At 39.9% G+C, this 18,951-nt stretch overlaps 1 protein-coding gene across 9 annotated transcripts in view; it reads left to right on the forward strand.

Moving 5' to 3' along the window:
- The window catches only part of zfhx3b (zinc finger homeobox 3b), a 339,235-nt gene that overhangs the window by 289,156 nt on the left and 31,128 nt on the right, over positions 1-18,951 (forward strand). The window lies entirely within an intron of this gene.

An 18,951-nucleotide genomic window follows, 5' to 3' on the forward strand; every position in this document is an offset into this window, starting at 1 on the left:
CACATGTGGTTCCTCCCAGGACCCAAAACAAACAAACAAAAAAATAATGAATCCAAAAGACAATGTGTGCCTACTTGACAATCAATAAAAATAGCTTATAGCATTTTACTTAACTTGGCAATTAGAAACTCTGAACACCTTAAACAATTTGACTTCTTCCACTCTGGTTTGCAGGAAAACAACCATTCACTGTCAAATGATTACAGCTGATGACACCACAAGTGTCTTAAAAATGGGATTTTAAATTGCATTTAAAAAAATAAAATTACAAGCCCTACAAATGTGACTGTGCCTTGATCATTAAATTGTAGCAACAGACTCACCTTGTAAATTTGCAGGATTTATTCATTGCGTTTGAAGGCAAAATGGAGTACACTACTTAGCTGCAACCAGCAGAGGCGCTGTTGAGTAAGTCTCAACTAGTTGGGGATCTAAAGGACGACATGACATCATCTTGTATCGAATTACTAGGCTCGGTACAACACTGACATCCAAACAGGAGTTCAGAACATCTTCCCACCCAATTAAAAATGATATTTAAAATAGGGATGTGCGGTATGGCCTAAAAACTATATTGCAATATACTGTACATGGCAGGCTTTTGCCATAACAATATACATTAACATAAATTCTTTGGCATTTGTTTTACTCTATTGAAACACGTGACATACAAGAACAATACAATATATCAAGATGAAATGTTTACATAATTACATAAATAAAATAAAATAAAAATAATGATAACGAGGACCGAGAGGAGGAAAAAAGGCTCAATGTTATTTTGTTATATTACAGTCATTACAAAGTCTTCTTCCACGAATACTTTGCATATAAATGATAACAGAAGCATTTCAAAACAGGTTACGAAAGCTCCTCTTTTAGCTGCTGACGTGCTGTCGGTGGAAACGTATTGCATCGATTCCTGCTTTCGGACATGTTCGCTCACACTGTAGTTCGTCTGTGTATCTGTTGTATTATTCTCTCTCTAGACTCTAATTAATCGACTTGCTAATTTCCTGTTGATAACTGGTTACTCTCTGCTGTCACATGGTTCAACCGAGCCTTCTGTTAAAGTGTGCTTAGCACGTATTCTTTTGTTTTCCTTCCCTGCTGAAAAAACAGCATAGACCAGCATGGACATGATGCTGGATTTGTTGCTCTCGATTTTGCAGGATATGGCTAGGTTGTGTCAATAACATGCACAATCATGATAAGGTTATAGAATTAAAATCTCAGGCCAAATTTATATCGTTTCTATTGCCCATTTGTAATGTAAAGTAAACAGTAGATTAACAATTAATTGATGAATTCATCTTTAATTTTCCCGAGAGTAAATTCTATGAAATTGCTGGTCCATGGCAGAAATAAAGATGTGTTATCGGGTGACTTGAGTGAGGCCTCCACCAAGGTTACAGTCTTGCTACATCTTCTCTAAGCAGATGATTGTGAGTTGCATGAGGCCGATGAGTCCAGTTAGTGCTTCGTTAATGGCCCTCCGCCTTGTGAAGGTGTAATCACGCGTGACAAAACCCAGGCCCAAGCCACTAACCCAGGAGTAATTTTCTCTGCATTAAAGTGTCCTTTTTTTGTTAGAAAGGTCATTCATAACTTGGTCGTGCTGGTGATGTACAGTGAGAGATATTGATTGATTAATGCATTAAGTGCTCACAATCCATTAGGTTCTGTGAAAGGAACTGGGGGAGAAGACTTGCTCTTTCTCACCGTGTATATTTCCACCTCTGCCTGTCATTCAATGGGCGTAATTTCTCGCTGGCAAACTTGAAGGGACAAAAGCTGAATATCTGCCAAGTAACGCATTCAAAAGAACATTGGCTCTCATAAGTGTCACTTCAATTACTCTGAAAAGCCCCACAACGATTTGCTCGTACATACTCCGTAAAACCCGGCTGAAAAAGACTTGTTTACAGGTTTCTCCGACATTGAAGAGCCATATATCTGCATTGGAAATTATAACGTCAATCTTGCCTGTAACTTCCATAAATTCTTCATTAAAATGTACATTGTTTACCGGTAACTAATGGAGCAAGTTAGCAAAAGTAGGCACACAGATAATATATTGGTGGTTTTCAGAACTGAAGGCCAAGATGTTGCTGCCTTACTACTTACTTACTACTAATGACAAGGAAGAGAAGACCTGCATTGGCCGCCTCCTATTGTGTCAGTCATTAGCGTCCAAACATGGGCTGCATTAGAGATTCATAACTGTGTGCCATCTCTGCACCTTTCATCTCCACGAGGGCCAGCTCCATTAGGATCTTTTATCTTTGTGCTGATGGCTGCTCCTGATAATGGGGCTGCCGAGAAATCCCAAAAAGTGAAGACTCAACTCTGACACTATTGGCGCTCGCTCCTCTTTAAGTAGAGGCATACATCAGAGTCTGGAAGAGAACGTATAGACGTGTTTGCTCTTTCAAAAAGCATTCATTGATAATTTGTAGCACTACTTTAAATCCCACTTAGCATTTATGAGCTGTGGATGGACACTGTAAGCAAAACCTATACAGCTGCTGTGATGAGTGGTGATGAATGGTGTTGTCAGCTGCTGTAACTACACCTTTCATGTGAGCTGAACATTGATTACGAAAATCAACGTGTAGGAGAAAACCAAACAACGACATTCACTTTTTTGACATTTGATCAAATACTGTAGAGTATATCATTTCTGTACGCTTGACTATTGTTGAGTCTGTGCAATTACCTTCATTAAATATTGCAAATGCATTGTTTTTTAGACTTAAACCACACAAAAACCTGCAGCTGCAGTTTGGTAATGTATGTCTCAATTAGGGACAGATAGCGAAGATTAAACTATATTAATGTCAAGCACCAAACGATTCAAACACTGGACAAATATGTCGTTAAAGTGACTTGATGAATGAGTATGAAATGAAAAATACTGATTTTTTTTTTTGTTAATTAAAAAGTCCCCCCAAATAGTTACTATAGTACAAATACAGTAGGTACTATGCCTCCTTGCCTCCAAATTAGACTTTTTTTTCACCCAAAAAAAATATAACATCACCGCCACTGGCTAGCATATGTTACCAGTAGTGGTTTCAGAGAACAGATTCTACAAAAAAATGTCTATATTTAATATGTTAAACTGAATGAGATTTGTCATTCAGCCCTAAAAGGCCGAGTGGCGTTAATAGCTGTCACTCATGCACGGCTCATGCACAGGTACACGCGCGTGTGCGTACATACATACGTAGCTCAGGTCACCTTTTCCTGGGTTTGTGTGTTACGTGATGTCGAGATATACTATGTTGGAATGCTAGCGCCCCCATTGCAGTACCCAAACATGACAGACAGTACCTTTGAAAGCAATCTTTTGCATAATCTGATTGGATCCTGGTAACCTTTAGCAGAATCTGGAGCATCAAATCAACTATAAGTTGCAGCTAAAACATACTCATTCACCAAGTACGTAAGAAGTCGTTTGACGTGGGTATGAATACATCCGGACTTACCTGTGTATAAACAGTAAATACTACAGTTGTGACTTGTAATTTATCCTCAAATCAACAACGCTCAGGGTATTTGTTGTTAGAAAACTAGGAATTACATCACCTAACGTACAACATCATTTTTCGTCACGTTGTTAAAAGGATTGCCTTAACACAGCCTACCGCGGTGTGATAATAGCACTGATAAGTACAACATGGAGCAAGAGAGTTTCATTTTATGTCTGCCATCAGATAGGTTTATTAGAATATTGTTATTCTAATGGAAATAACATTGGGAACGCAGCCATGATTTCACATACATAATGTCATAAAAAATGTTTCTTTGTGCAGACAAATGCATAATTCTCTATAAGTTTATGCAAGCCAATGTTTTCCAAATGTTCCAGTAATTATGGAAAATATCGGTGGTTCTCTCGTATATGTGCCACAGCACAGCAAATCGCATTTAGAAGGCAAAGCGGAGAAGGAACACACTGAATAATCATTGTGTTTAATGCTCTGGTCATAATCCTGGGTTTTATGACGGTTTTCTAATGATTTTCTAATGATGTTAAATGTTAGTAGAGAGTACAGCCATAATTTGAACACAGCAGTCGTTTTTTCAGCGCTTTATCAACATACCCAATTGCAACTACAATGAATATTGCGCTGGAAATGAGATTTAAGAGCCATCCCTTTTGGTGTTTTATTTTCCCGTCTCCTCATCTGCCATAAATCCTCATTGCTGTGCTCTTGAAGCCTCCGCCCTTGCCTACCCTCCCCAGGTGGGAATACAATTAGGTGCAGGGGCCATTTCATTCAGTGCCGCTGTCTGTCCGCAGCATTCATTCGTAAAAAGAAAAAAAAAAAAACCTTGGAGGTGTCCCAGCGGAGGAACCGTGCAGTGGACTCCTGGGAAATATAAAAAACCAGGAGGAGAAAATGTTCGAAACATAAAAAATAGAGGAAAGATGTGCACAAAGGGGGTGAAAAAAGGCTCCACAATCTGTCACATATAAGCTTGGCCTCTGATGAGTGACAATATTGAGCAAAATATGTATTGAGACAAAGGCTTTGTCTCCTTCCTGTGCCTTTTTCAATGAATTACACCTCTCCACACCCTACCCCCAGCTTTTTAATTAAATGGCTGCAGCTCCATCTCTCTATCCGTAGCTCCCCATTACAGAGGCTAGATAAGGGATTGCTATCTGTAGCATGTTAAGAAAGGCTGCCGGGCAGCCGAGCCTCATGAAATTTGTCACAAGATCTCATTTTCCTCATTGCCAGACGTGATGCTTATAATTGATGTGGAGGCAACAGTAATTTATTGGCTGTCCGCAATTATCATCCTCTCCTTGCATGGAGGATGTGACTGCAATTTATAAATGGGAGTATGTTGTTTGTGCATGTGCAATGTGTTGTGTTGTTACAGTAGCACAACAACAGTCGCATACAGTCGCAAGCCTCTGAATGAATGGTGCACTCTTCCATTCGTTACGCAAGGATATGATGCCTGTATTGCAGCAACGGTTGCTTGAGGTGTGGACGCCCAGTACACCAGCTGGACTTTCACACGCAGCCACAGAAGCCTGGGAGGTGAGCAGGAGGGTCAAAGGGGGTGGACCGGAGGGGGCTGGTGCCGCTAGCCTTTGTCCTCAACTCCTCCTTATGTCTTTGGACCTTGTTTTCTCATAGCAGGAACAATGATGCTGGCAGTACATGATTAATAATGCTGACGCCTGAACACTTAAACGGTCCTCCTTAATGCCGTCCACTGTGTATTTGCATTTGAAAATGTAGTGCTCAGTATGATCCCAAATACCATGAAATGCTGAGGGTATTTACACCTCCAAATGTTATTAGGAGGGGAAATTGTACATTGTAAATTCCTACATCAATGGGGAGTATCGTTTTATTTATTTTTTTTGTCCATGCCATTGTAGAGAAAAATAAAATACTGTGACGCAGAAAAATACTACACAAATGCACAGTTGTAGATGACCACAGTGTATCCCGCTGGGCATCCACCAGTTGTTTATGATACTGCATGTGTACCACAAAACATCAAGACATGTCACTTCATTAAAGCTGAAGAATGGCGGACAAATTTTGGTCCATATTGACGTTCCAATTATCTCAACGGTGATTTTTTTTTCTGCATATTAAAAATACTGTTTCCCACAAGTGCAATACAACAAATAATATATTTTCATTTTGCCACTATGTATGCAGAGTGACACTATTTTAATTCAAACTCAGTGCATTCTGCTGACAGTATATTTGCCTGCACATGTGCAGTCTGAGATGTGTAATGAAGATGAATCAGACGGACTTTTTTGTTGAGCTGCGAACAGTACTGAGGGGAAAAGAATCCTGTCATGTTGTTTGCAGCCTTTTGTGTGCCACGCTTAGTAGACAAAGAGCAGGCGCACATTTTCCTGTCGCAAAGCGGCCAGCTCCACGGTCGGAGTGGATTTCTGTCACGGAGGAGAATGAGCGGTATGAGGGTGGTCACCAGCAGCCCCTCCAAGCATGCTCCATTTGTCTTGGGAAATGGAACCTGTTTGTTTTTGTCTACCTGCCTGTTGTGTGCACTCGCCAAATTAGACTTTCAAATCAAGAAGCCAGTGGGGGACTGAGACTCTAGTTTTCTCCTTCCTTTTAATAATCATCCCTGTTTACTCTTCAGGGAGTCATCTTTCTGTATTTTTTTTTCTTAAATGCGCCATCTAAGCAGGGAGAGTCTCTTTAATAAAGCAAGCAAGCAGAGCGTCATTCCAACATGTGAATTGCACAGCAGAGAATTGTGAGATGGAAGTAATAGAGGAACAGCAGAGGTGGTGGGAGGTGGCAGAGGGATTGGGGGGTATGCTGCTCTGCACCCATCATGCTATTATCTTTATGGCTTAGCAAAACATGCTTCAGGCAATCAGGATGAAATTGTTAATTGCTCAGCCCACTTGGGCGTCGCTCAGGGGACGAAGCCTTCAGGAGGTCCCACAATGAGAGAGTGTGAACTGGCCAAGCGACTGTCTGCTCTTTTGATGTCTCCCAATATACTGTTCAACCAACATGACGGTGACCTTTACTGTCACTTGGTGTCACAGAACAAGGTGAATTTGAGAATTAATTGCAGTTTTCCGAGATAGTTGCTGGATATATGCTCACTGGAATATGTTGTACCTCCCTTGCGGTTGGAATTTCACGGCTTCGCTCTATCACAGTTTTTCAAAAAAATATCAGTTAATAAATCATGACTTTTCATGTTTGAATATGCCCAATTATTCTTTTTTTTTAAGAAAGAACATTTCAAAATAGATTGTATGTATTTTTGCCTAAATTAAGCATTTTCAAGCATAACATTTGCTAAATGAACTAAAATACAAATATAAATAAAAAAAATGCTAAATGAAAAATACAGTAAATGATAGGAAAGATTTTTGTTTTTACTGGGACACACACACGCACGAGTTAATAATCTACTATACATCTCGTATCTACTATACGAGTCTTAATCTACTATATTGGGTAATGTGAATGTAAAGGTAACTATCTAACTATCAGGGTGTTATTTCATGTCTAGAGGGCTCTGATAATGCTACATTTATGTAGAAGATTGTAAAGAGCTTTTCTAGTCCATTTATAAATAAGGAATCCTACTTTGTGAAAATTCACTTATCACGGTCGGATCTGAAACCACTTAATCGTGATAAAGGAGGGATTACTGTAGTAGAAAGCACAATATTACCTTTGAGCGCCACTGTAAGCGACATGATGCCGTTCATGAATAATAATATATCATCATAACCATGCAGGTTTTGGTGCAAAAGAAAAGTACAACAATATGTGAGTTTGCAGTGACCTGAAAATGCTCTATTTTGCTATGATAATGTTATGTTTTGCCATTATTTTAAAAAAGATCTTAGTTAGAACGTCAGTGTGGGGTAACAAAGCATAATTTATTGTACATATCTGTCCAAAAAGCTTTTTTTACCCCAAAAATCTAGTAGATTCTGGCAAGAACTCTTCATTTCCATGTTATAAATTGTTAGTTTTTCTCCCAAATAAGTCATATGGCATATAGTATTTGTACATGTTTGCATGGTTTGTTGAATATTTTTGCAGCATTTTCCAGGTGGTTTGATGATGTTCTATGCATGCTGAGGGCATTAATTCCAAACAAATGCACCTAACCTGTTGCAGGCCCCTCTCTCACCTCCTAAGAAATGTCTCCAGGTGACTTGGAAAACGATATGTAAGACATGTCTGAAATGAACGCCACCCCACCCGTTACATGCTCAGTCAGAACTTAATGCCCTTCTTTCCTGGCTATCAGTTTTGTTCCTGTTGGATGAGGGTGGAAAGAGCAAGGTTACATGGGGCGTCATATTAATGGGGCCTGTCATGCGCGTTGATCGTCTTAGGCGTGGAGGAGGATGAGCGCTCGGAAGGTGTTGTCTTCAAATAGGATTTTTGCAAGTGAGACATCGTCGTTGGTTGATATCCCCCTCACCGGAGCCACTTTCTTATAGAATCTTCTGTTATTAAGCAAATGAAGTGCTGCGGGCCCGACGGTAAATCCCTCCACTTTGTCATGGTGTGCTCTCTCAGTTATCACACCCTGCTCCCTCATTCATTGGCAGTGTTCTACTCTTTTCGCTACGCTATAGCACACAGCACACACAGCTTTGTGTTTTCAAGTGAGCCCCCCTACACTGGAACGTGAATAATGCCCGGAGGATTTTAAGTTGTAATCAATGACTTCTTAAAAGACACACTGATCTAAGTAAAGGACATTTGAAACTGAGCACGGTTTATCTTCAGAGTAGAGTTGAAGCAAAAGTATGGGCTGTGATGAAACACATTCAAGTAAATGAAAATGTTTTTATTAAAAATTCGAAGAAATCTTATTTTAGTCAAATCAGACCGAATTGATTTGGATATTCATTTGAGGTGAACTTTTTTTTTTTATATAACTTTAACCCAAATTGGTATTCATGTAATTAGGTTTACGTTAACAACTGACTTTTCCACTGCACAGTTCATGCTGATATCTGTGTGAAATGTGACAGCTTCAGCTTTTAAGGACACGTGCTTTTCTTTCTTTTGTCATATGGCCTGCAAAGTTGATAGAAGAGCAAGAAGGGCCAATTGGAAAAAGGGTTGGTAGACAAGGGTAATGGCAACTGCTAGACACGAATTGATTGCATTAATTGATATGCCAATATGTAAGCTTGTTACATCCACCATTGCTTAGGATGATGGCTAACAGGTCCTGTTGATCAATGCAACCAATAAAGGTGTCTGCCATTAATGAGCAATGTGGTAATTAATGTTATCCCTAAACCAATTACCTTGGGCAGTACATCTGTAGGAGAGCACAGCAAATAAGCCCAGGTTATCTTCGGTATTCTCTTAGCTATTATCTCTCATGGCCTCCTTTACTGCTCTTTTAGTCAGGCTGTAATGTTTTTATTTGCATCTAAATCAACATTACATAGGATATCTGAATTGCTGGCCAAAACACTAGAAAATTACACCTCCAATTATGAATATGAGAAGTCGTTTATGGTAAATGCTGTTAAGTGCTTATGGCAAGAGTCCAGAACCACAAGAACCTCGTTGTCTTCACAGTTGCACCATGCCAGTGAGTCAGAGCCAAGTGACAAACCACAAAACTTTTTTGATAGACACACAAAGCAGGCCTAAACATGAAGGCCATTGTTTTATCCCGAGTTATTTAAAGCTGGGGTTTTCTAACCTTGAACAACTTGTTCATCAACCATTGCGGCTAAATGAGACAAATAAAACAGGGTTTTCCCATTTTTTTCATAGCAAAAGGACACCATGTGTTGAAGGAAGTATGTGACGGTTTTGGTGCATGTCTACATTTGGAAAAGATTGTGTAGTGACAGTAATGCTCCCTTCTCCTCCTTTAACGCACTGTACTCAACCAGCCTCAGATGTCGAATGCAATTAATTATAGCAGCAAATCTAAAATGCAGTGTATGTTTAATGTACAGCACTAGTGCATACATATGTGACTCGATTTGGTTTTCATTTGCAAAGGCTAAATGAGGAAAAGGCCCCCGCATGTAGGCATATGCCTTACTGATATTTGCGTCTAGAACCCATTCCTCACTTTGGTTAAATAAAGCGGTTATGAACTTGTAAAGCTAATAAGGTAAAGGGAAAGCCATTCTTATGCCTGTAAGTGTTCCTACTTAACAGACCAAACAAGACAGTGAAACTGAACTAAGTGTGAGATGATGACTTATTAGTTGGGATAGTGCAGAAAGGCCCATCTGTCTCCCACCCTGTTACACAAAGCCTTAATCAGGACGTACGGCGGGGCAGGCTAAATAAACAGTAAGTAAGTTGTCTTGGGCAGAGGAACATCAATGCCTGCAACTTGCTTAAGCCTTTACTCTGAATGCTTCTGTATTGACCCCTCAAGACCCACTGAGAATTCCCTAATTGAAAATTAATATTGAATCGATGCCGTGAGCCATTTGCATATTGATTAGAGACATCCAGGAAGGCACCAAGTATGTCTGGGATCAATAGCGCCCTTCTGCAGTGGGCCGAGTGCACTACATCACATGGCAGCTGCCTGCTCCTGAGGTTAATGACTGCTGCTTGTTAAGGAGCTGCTGTCAGGTAGAATGCAGCCGTGGGGTCTTTCTGCCAAAGCTGGCTGCAGGTCAGCTGTGGAGGCTTCAAGAGGGGGCACTAGTACACGTGTTGATGGTCAAATCAGCCAACCAGCTTCCATCGCGAGTGACATGAATTCCAGGATCATCCTGGCATTGTACAATTTGTAAGAATTGTCCAGATAATTTGACAACCTTTTTCCCCCAATGACTTGAATCTTATCTTGTCAAACTATGATTGATGCCTTCATTACCACAGACCATCAAACTCGACTCTGTTTTATTTCTATCAAAGATAACACGAGCACTGAAGGTAGAAAAAAAACAATATAAGTTAGCTCAAAAAGTTTCCTTTTTACATTAAAAAAAGAAACTTCCGTAGCAATACAAAGCAAAGACGACACTGAATCCTCTACTTTGAGGCAAAGATTGAGCTTCAACACATACATTCCTCCCCCCAAATCCTCTTAATAGTTTCCACATGTTGAAGCTATGCAAGAGGTGGCACTAAAGAGAGCGGCGATGGTGGAAGTTTCGATGCTCCATCCAACCACTTCCACTGGTAATCTGAGTGGGGAATCCCACAGAAACTTGACTTACTGGTTAAGCGGAAATATAGAAGCCTGTTTAAACAAATGGAGCTGGAAGATTCCCCATACCCGCAGGAGGCAGTAAACCTGGTGTGAAGCACACGTAAGAGCAGCTTATCCTTTGGTCTATGAAAGGCAAGGTCTTGCATTAATGTCTGTCTGTAGACTGTCCATCTCTCTTCTTACTGGCCCCCACCTAAACCCACGGCCTGCACTGGGAGCTCGGGCCCACAAGCTGAAAATGGAGTGGCGGGCCCAGACAAGCAGGCTGCATCTGATTGCTTCATTACAGGCCCTTTCATTGACTTGACTGCACTGGACTGATGAACTGAGGCAGTGGACAAGAGCACATAATAGGAAGAAATGAATTCTTATCACAGCTTTCTCAGGAGGCCACTGGTCCTGGCTGGAGCCAAGAGAAGGAGCCACGGCTGGATGGAGAGGAAGGAGGCTGTATTTGATTCCCTTCCCGAGCCAAAGGCTGGCTCTAGGCTGAGGGCATGATGGAGTGTTAGGAAGCTGGATCAGCCCACAGGGGAGGAGGCAGCAATGCACAGAGGGCCACATTATTGTTAGCAGCTTGTTTTAATGATGGGTTTGGTGATTAGTGTTTGCATTCTCCTGGTTTACTGACAACTACAATATACAATTTGTCCGAAGTGTTTATTCCGGCAGTCCTCCTGAGGCTGACTTCTGCTAGTTAGGCAGCACCCCTACACCAACACGCTAAATGAATAATTAATTTGGTGTCTTATTGGGCTTTCACCCCAAACTCTCCCAACTCTGACTAATGAGTGAATGACCTGCTGTAAAAAAAAACAAAAAAAAAAAACAACCCCAGTCGTGCATGCAATAAAAAACAGGGGAGCATAGCCACAGGGTGGTGGTTATTAATCCTTCACAATGCCTCATAGAGGTTAGAATTACAAATACAGTGTAGGTTCTCATTTCCATGTCTCTGTGCCTGGTCAGCACCAAAGCCAGGAAGAAGGTAGAAAAAGCAAGTACGTTTAACAAAACGCTGTAGATGTGAGCATTAATTGAAGTCTCCTGTCGAAGTTACCTTAAATGTAACATTCCACCAGTAAGCGTTAATTAAAAAGGAACTGACTGCAGTGATTTGATTGTGTCCAGTCTCCCCACTCCTTTGCCACATCCATCAAATCTGGGCCCCCACCGACCTTCTTCTTCATACCTGTTCACTCGGAAAAAAATGTTGAAAAGGTTCTTAATTGGCTACCACTTCAGAATCCAAGGGCATTTTGAGAATGCCTTTAATAATATTGCATGAGTGTGTGGAGGAAGAAGCTTGCCGGTTTGCTTGGGTCATTGAAATGATTGTAATTTAAAAGATACTCCGGCATATGAAATACCAAAAATATTTTAGAAAGGTGGACAATTCTAGTGTACCTTGTTCTGGTATTGCACTCACACTGCTCTGCATGGGCCATCACTTCAGGACACAACCCAGCTATTGTGCAATATTATTTATCATTAATAGCTGGCAGAAGGAAGGACCGCGTACAACATGTGAAGTTTTGGCAACCGCGCATGTGCTCGTGCATGAGCAAGCATGAAGTGGGCTTTGACTTTGTGGATTTTTTTCGAGTTGTTGAGCAAGCAGCACTGAGCCATGGTAAGTACAGTATAGGTATCCATAAAAGGTACATGAAAGTGTACAATTATCAAAATGAGTATTGTTCGGTACGCTCTAGGGGGGCAATACCACAGTGCAAGAACAGTACAAAGTAGTTTTCTGGGTATTTTGAAACAGCTGGTTCATATTTAAGCCACATCATCAGTTTTTTTTTTTTCTTTTTACTGTCTTTTCCTCTTTGCCTCTCCTGTGGCTTAGCCAAAGATAACTGAGTTTGACTGTAATCACTCCAAGTGTGTTCCTCTGGAGAGCAGCACAGCGGGCAGCACAGTTCCAAACCTCTGAGAGCTTTCAGCCCACTTTTACAGCATCACAGTGCGTTCCTAAAGAATCAAGGGAAGATAAGTTTGCACACTTATCATCTCATTTAATGCCCAAGAACATTAATCTGTTTATCTTTACTTCTTTGGATGGATGGATCCTTTCGGAATCAGCTCTAATCAAACTGTGCTTAGAGAGAAAGAAAATATGACCTACTCTGGGAGAGGGTACGGTCATGGGAAGTTGGTACAACTAGTCATTTAATAAAACTAAAAAGGAGAGAGTGAAAAAGGAAGCCCCTCATACACAAGGAACTGTGAAGACGCAGTCTGTCAAGTGTCATTCTGGGGCATTTTTCAGGTGAAATTGAAAGCTGAAAGCAAATTGGCGATATTAATTCTGATAATATCACAGAAAAGCGGAACTTAAAAATAAAAAATGGTGGATGGCATACGGCAATCCCATTACCTTGCTCACAGTCTGTTTTGTAAATTAGGCCGCATAATCAAGTAAATAAATAAATAACCCAGCCACAATTATTTTGATAATTAATTAATACATTACCGGAAATGAATTGAGAAGCAGCTAATTGCGTGAAGTGAGTCTTTTTCATTAGCCTTTTTTCAGAAGGAATTTCATTATATGCATCACCAGACTTACTGGATGATGGAATCAGGACAGTAGGAATATGCAAGTAAACTTTACATTTGAGGAGCAACGTCGGCCACAACACGAGGTAGACTTTCACACAGAAAGCGAGTTCTAATATTCTGATGACTCGTTTAGCTTGATGGGCATGATGCAGCCCACTTATGCACCACTGCAAATTACAACAATAAAAACAATGGTCTCTGACGGTGACAATAAAAACAGAGTACAGTGATCCCTCATTTATCACGGTTAATTGGTTCCAAACCAGACTGTGACAAGTGAATTTCCGCAAAGTAGGATTCCTTCTTTGCAAATATTTGTATTTGCGGCATAGAAAACCTGCTTACGACCTTCAAAATACGGGTTTTAACATTATTAGAGCCCTCTGGACATGAAATAACAGCCATATAGTCAGCTTTACACTCATATTCCCAATATAGTATACATAATCAGAGAAAATAAGCCATTTAAGACATGAATAAGACTTGTGCTCGTGTGTGTTGTAATAAATGTGTTCCGGACGTGTGGACAGGAAGTGCTGTCGGGCGTTCAGAGTTGAGTTTTAGCTGGATTACGGCAGCAACAGGAGCCCGTGTTATGATTATGATTATTATTATACCCCGCCTGCAGCTGGGATAAGCTCCAGCGTACCCCCGCGACCCTATGAGGATTAAGCGGCGTAGAAAATTAACGATGATGATGATTTTTATTTAGTTATTTACTATATAGTTTAATATAGTTTGGAAAAACCGTGATAGAGTAAATCCACAACATTTGAACTGTGATGTGGCGAGGGACGACTGTATTATTAACATTTTAATGGCAAAATTTATTGATGCACCACTTCTAACCATTAGATTGTGCAGGTGTACCTACTGTATTGTTGTGGCTCTTGGTTGTATGTCGAGTTAAATTGGTCTCTGCCAACAAGCAATGGAATTTGCATCATACATTCATTCACATTTTACCGCTTATCTTGTTCAGGGTCACAAGTTCATTTAAATAATATCCTGACCATGATCCAAATCCTAAAATACTTCATACTAAATACTTCATACATATAAGTGACAAAGATAGCAATCAAAGTGAAAGATTTGACAGACATGCTGTTTTTTGCACCAATTTTTAGAATGTACATCATACTACAATGATATTTAGTTGTTTTTATACTTGCTGCGGAGAAAAATCCTAATGACTTCACCTCTAATTGCACTGCAAACTTGATCATTTTGTACATAATTACAGTGGAAAACAACTACCCTTTTAAGCCTTTAATGGCAGCAGTACACTAAGCAATTACCATTACTTTGCTTTGTACACTAAAACTAAAGCTCTCCGGCAATGAAAAGGATCCTTTGACTACGCCAAAAGTCTAATTGTGTGCCCTGACATCTGGCTGTACATCATGTGTGAGGCCTAAATGCTCATCAGTGGAGAGAGGCCTGCACAAGCTGGGTCCTGAGAGTATGTTTTTGGGGGGAGCTGCTCCCATGCTACCAAAGAGTCTGATAGCCTTTGAATTATTTATCTGTCAGTCTGCCGGACGGGAGTCAGAGCGACCGAGGGACCGTAGCGCTCGTCTGGTGACATCTCGCTCCAACAGTCGCCATTAGCGGACTGTGGCAAGGGTGCTAATGAGCAGGGCCAGAGTATTGTAATCCACTCCAAATCCTGCCTAACCTCCAGACCCTCCACAATGAATAAAGAATGAAGGAAACATTTACAAAGATCTGAGTACAGAGCTTTTTAATTGGGTTAAAAAAAGAGGTTAGATTGAAAAGGCAAGACAGGAACAACCAGCCGTTTTCCTATTAGGGATAAATGTCAAGCACACACACACACACATATATATGTGTATATATATATATATATATATATATATATATATATATATATATATATATATATATATATATATATATATATATATATGTATATGTATATGTATGTGTGTGCATCCATTTGTTGTCCTCCCTGACATTGAAGGCTAATTTTTCATGGTTATTTGAACTGGAAAATGAAAGAGAGGTTTGCGATTATTTCCTATAAATGACAACACAATCGCATTACGCTTCAGTACAAACACAGGGAGGATATTGCCTTTTCATATTTTATGTGAAAGTAATGGATGGGCTATGCAAAGAGGGACCGAAAGAAAGACAAATGTGAAAAAAAAGCTCCCCATGTTTGATTTGTATTAGAAATGGATAGAGGTGGGGAGAGGTTTTTTTCAGTAAGTGCTAGCACTCTCTGGATGGTTTAAGTGCCTGTGTAGTGTAATCATTGGATTTCTTTAGCAATTAGCTATGAGCAACCTGCGAGGGTGGTTGTGGTTGAAGAAATGTTGGCCCCCGTCTACCATATAATGAATGAAGCCATGGAGGAACAGCAAAGCTGAATATAGTAGTTGTAATTTGGATCAACACCTTTATAGAGCTCCATTTTCGGTATAACCCTGAATTTTGACATCAAGATTCATGCATTATTCACTGACACGTAAGGTAACAAGAAAAAAATTATACGACGGACCCCCTAATTGTCTTTATATTACTACAGTATGCGTTTCTTCAGTGATGCTTGAACACTTCTTTTATCATCTGGATCGGAACCAAATTAATTAGTTGTAATTCTTCAAGTAGTTGAAGAAGTTTGAATATAAGGTTCTTGACTAAGGTAAAAAGTTGTATTCCCAGCCTCCACTTCTCCTCGACTTCTATCATTGAAAATCTGTACTTTGCAAGTTGTTAAACTTTGGAGAGCAAAAACACATCAATGATGCCCTATATTTTAAATTAAATTGATTAGCAAAATTGATATTCATAACTCAGCCAAGTCTGTTTTATCTCAGCATACGCTCTCATAAACAAACAGCCCTCTAGGAACACGGCTGTGTGTGGATGAGGGAGGCGGGATGACCATCGCAGAGGATGGCAAAGCAGCCCTCTCTGGATGGGCATACTAACAAACCTGTGTGTTTACTTTACGCTTACAAAGACTGAATGAATGACCAGTATGCTAATAAGCTCAGTGAGAGAGCTGCTAGATGGACACCTAACATGCGCCAGGGTCGGCGCTAACATACGTTCCGCCATGGCAACATTGATTTTGTGAGCTAATACCACCACACAACAGTCCACAGGCAGATGGATGCACTACAAAGATATGCAAATGGCACATTCAATAATTCGACAGACTGAGATCTTTCTCAATCAGAGCAGTTCACTGTATTGGTCTGAGGTGCCTGAAAGTGGAGATAAACGGATAAGTACCTGTTAAAGGACACGTGTGTGCGCACAGATGCAACTGTCTGTTAGCTACGAGATCAATGGCAGGTTTTTAAGCAGAACTGGTTTAGAAATCCACATCAAACGGCCAGAAATTGCTTGAAATTGCTTGGAGATGTTGAGTTGAGAAATCAACCGAGAAATGGAATGCTAGCCCATATCACGGGCATGTGCCTCCTAGTGGCTGCGAGCAGTACGGGATAATGACTGGTAAACATTGAGGCAATGCTATGACAGTGCTGAATGATGACAGGACTAAAGCAAAGTAATAATTTGATTTGTTGTTGTTTATAAATCATTGAGCAATTAAGTTAATGCTAACAAGTGTAATAATAATAATAAAATGCAACAACAATACAATTATCATTATTGTTACATATCCTAATAAGCATAGCTACAAGTATCCACAACATGAATCCTCTGGTGGGGTCTCTTCAATTTTTTGCAGGGTCACATTCCAAACTTCCCACCCTTTCGGGTCCCTAAAGGACAAAAAGGTTCACTCCCAAAAACTGTGATTAAAAACATAACATTCATATTTTTTTCTACTTTTTTTTTTTTGCTGAGCTCTCTCAATCAACTTGAGTTCTAATTAAAAAAAATACCAAACATGTATTTTTTTTAATTTTAACCTTCCAAATCCCCATTTGATTCAATTATGTCAGTTTTTGCATTGAAAAATACAAACAAAATGACTTATTTTCCATATACCGTAAATTCCAGTGTATAAGCCGTACCCACTAAATTTAGAGGAAAAAACACATTTGTTCATATATGAGCCGCACTGATGTATAAGCCCCACATGTCCACGTCATAAAATTACTAATATAGCAGTCTGACTCACGGTTTCATCTTACAGACAACATTAAACTCGTCACACAGCAACTTAACACTCAAAAGGTACCTCGGAAATATACATTACATGTACTAATACGAGTTTAAAAGAACAAATAGCAGCTATTTTAACATTCTAACATTCTACCCATAATGCATTACTGCCAGAAAAGCAGTTAATTGGAGGACAAGCGACATAGATGGATGCTGCTGCAATGCTGCCTCTGTCCACCAGAGGAGCCCGGAGCATAGAGTCCAGAGGGAGGCTGACATCAATGCAGCACCCCAATGAATGTATTGCTCAGATGCAATTCTTTATGGGAAAACTTTAAAATGTTGATTTTTTTTTTATTTTAAACTTGTAGTGGTACACATCTGTATATTTCTGAGGTATACTTTTGGAGTGTTAAGTTGCTGTATGATGACTTTAGTGTTGTTCTCAGTAAGATGACACCGTGAGTCAGACTGTTATTTTGTTATACTGCTATATATAATGACCTCCTGTGGTTTCCAGTGGGTTGACAAGCTCAGTGTCAGTGTACTGATAGCTTCTGATTGGCTCCTGCCAAAGAAAGAGCTATCGTTTCGTCACTGACTCGCGAGCAGCACAGTATTTAAACAATTAGTAGTAGTACTGAAGTAAAGGAGATGTCACGAGATTAGGATTTAGCCATAGATAAGCTGCACCGCTGTGCCACAGGGTTCAAAATTTAAGAAAAAAGTAGCGGCTTATACACCCGAATTTACGGTAATAAATGTTAGGGGGGTGGGGCTCTATGTCAAACATCAGGCTGAACTATACATAAGAGTAGTAGTAGTTGATTTTGGTGCTTTGTTTTTTTTTTTTTGCAGGGTCAGACTCCAAATTCCCCACCCTTTTGGGTCCCTAGAGGACAAAAAAGTCCCATTGATTGCCATTATAAGCAAATAGTTTCAACGCATAGAGTGAACAGTCACGTTTTTTTAGAACAGATTAGACAGTAAAAACAGTAGAAATAAATATTAGTCTGGTTTTATAGCAGTTTTTGGGAGTGGACTTTTTTGTCCTCTAGGGACCCGAAAGGGTGGGAAATTTGGCCTGGGCGTCTGGTTGACTCAGGAACAAATTTTAAATTTATATTATGATATAATATTATAAAATATTATGATTTTAATTGAAAAAAAAAAAACATCTAAGGAAAAATCATGCCATATGGAGTAACAAAACCAAAGTTATGAGCAAAAAACAAGCAAAAATTTACCTGCAAGGACAAAAAAGTCCTTAGGGACCCCAGAGGGTTAAATGTTCCATTCCTTGCAGCAGTCTTACTTTTAATTGTCAAGTTTTCCCCTCACGTAAGCAAGTATATCTTGTGTATAATAGCAAAACAAACAGTGGGTATAGTCATATTCCGTGTGCTTATTAGTCAGATATGAGACAAAAGCTGCTGGGTGTATGTCATATATAATAGATGTGTGCTGTCTTGTTAAGCCCAGCAGGCTGTATGCGGCTGTGTCTCAGTGGAGGGAGGCTCTGAGGCTGACTGTACCTGGTAATTAAAGAGAGTTTGTGGC

This window comes from Dunckerocampus dactyliophorus, chromosome 3, assembly GCF_027744805.1.
Source record: "Dunckerocampus dactyliophorus isolate RoL2022-P2 chromosome 3, RoL_Ddac_1.1, whole genome shotgun sequence".
Lineage (NCBI taxonomy): Eukaryota > Metazoa > Chordata > Actinopteri > Syngnathiformes > Syngnathidae > Dunckerocampus > Dunckerocampus dactyliophorus.